Source organism: Manacus vitellinus, unplaced genomic scaffold (assembly GCF_001715985.3).
Source record: "Manacus vitellinus isolate BGI_N305 unplaced genomic scaffold, ASM171598v3 scaffold_152_pilon, whole genome shotgun sequence".
NCBI lineage: Eukaryota > Metazoa > Chordata > Aves > Passeriformes > Pipridae > Manacus > Manacus vitellinus.
This window is the reverse complement of record NW_021939084.1, coordinates 106,849-108,272: the sequence shown is the minus strand read 5'-3', so window position 1 is coordinate 108,272 and position 1,424 is coordinate 106,849. Positions and strand designations below refer to the sequence as shown.

The 1,424-nt window shown below is 50.1% G+C and overlaps 1 protein-coding gene across 1 annotated transcript in view; it reads left to right on the top strand.

The window, feature by feature from the left end:
- The window catches only part of LOC103753742 (neuropathy target esterase-like), a 58,314-nt gene that overhangs the window by 41,934 nt on the left and 14,956 nt on the right, over positions 1-1,424 (top strand). The gene's annotated exons all lie outside the window — the stretch shown is intronic.

Here is a 1,424-nt window from a genome sequence, read left to right as displayed (position 1 = left end):
ATGCAGTTTTCTTATAGGATTAAATGCATATTCAAGTGATTACAGCATCTATCTATACATATTAATAACAGGCAGAGTGTAGGTGGAGCTCAGGCAGGGCTTGGGGAGGTGCTTCTCTTGACCCTCGATCTTGGGGGTAGTTCCAATCTTCCTCCTATGGGTCTGGGGGCTTAATCTCATCTTCCTCAGCTTGGCCTCTCTTCCATTGTTCTTGACCCACTCACTGAAGCTTGGAAAAACCCTCAGCTCCCGGCCTGTTTCTTCTGTTCAAGGTCTACCTTATCCTACTGCATCTTGATTTATTACCTCCAGGCCTATGACATGTTCTTTTACCATTCTCTTAAGTTTTGCTCAGGTAAGTAGAACAGAACAAGCACAGATGGTTTGGTAGCTCGTTAGCAGGCCCAAATTTCTTAGTTAACTCTTTGGGCCTGGCCTCCTGTTTCAGCACCAAAAGCAGCCCCGGCACGGGGGAGGCCTCGAACGCTGTGCCCGGTTCTGGGTGCTCGGTTTGGGGAGGACGTCGAGGGGCTGTGATGCCAAAATTGGCAGAAATGTGACTGCTCAGAGACAGTTTTGGGGTGTTTCAGCAGCAAAGGTGTTTATTTGGAGCAACGCTGGGGTGCTGGGCAGCTCTGGCCGCACAAACCAGCTCTGAAGTTCTCAGTGTTCTCAGCCAGGCAGTTTATCCAATTTTCATGAGGGATTCCGACATCTTTACGTGCATATTCATTCCATTTCACAACCTAATTATCATATCCATAACAGGCAGGGTTTGGGCAGAGCTTGGGGCAGAGTCATCCTTTTGGGGAGATCTTTGGTGGTCGTTCCAGCTCTTCAGCCTCGTCAGGGGTTGTCTTTCTTCTCCTCATCTTCGTGAACTATTCAACTCTTCCTAACTACGAAAACCCCTTGACTGAGCTCCTCTTATCTCCTCAGATGTCCATTTTATCTAATTTATGACCACTGAGCTGACCTTTCCGTTATCTTCTGTTAGAACAGAACATACCAAACGTGGGCAGGACTCTCAGAGCAAGGTACCACCTCTCTCTGGACTCATCCCTCAATATCTGCTCTTTGTTTCTGCTGCCTTTTGACATAAACGTTGCATTCCTCGGAGTGAGGTCTGTGAAACCTTCCTCAGAGCAAAATCCCAGTATCCAGACCTGTTTCAGCTCTGTTTCAGCTGGAGAAGGGTCTGGAGCACAAGTCCCGTGAGGAGCAGCTGGGGGGGCTCATCCTGGATGGGAGGAGGCTCAGGGGGAATCTTCTCACCCTCTGCAACTCCCTGGCAGGGCTGGAGCCGGGGCGGGTCGGGCTCTGCTCCCAGAAGGGCAAGAGGACACAGCCTTGAGCTGCACCAGGGGAGGGTTTAGGTTGGACATCAGGAATTTCTTCACAGAGGGAGTGGTTGGGCCTTGGAA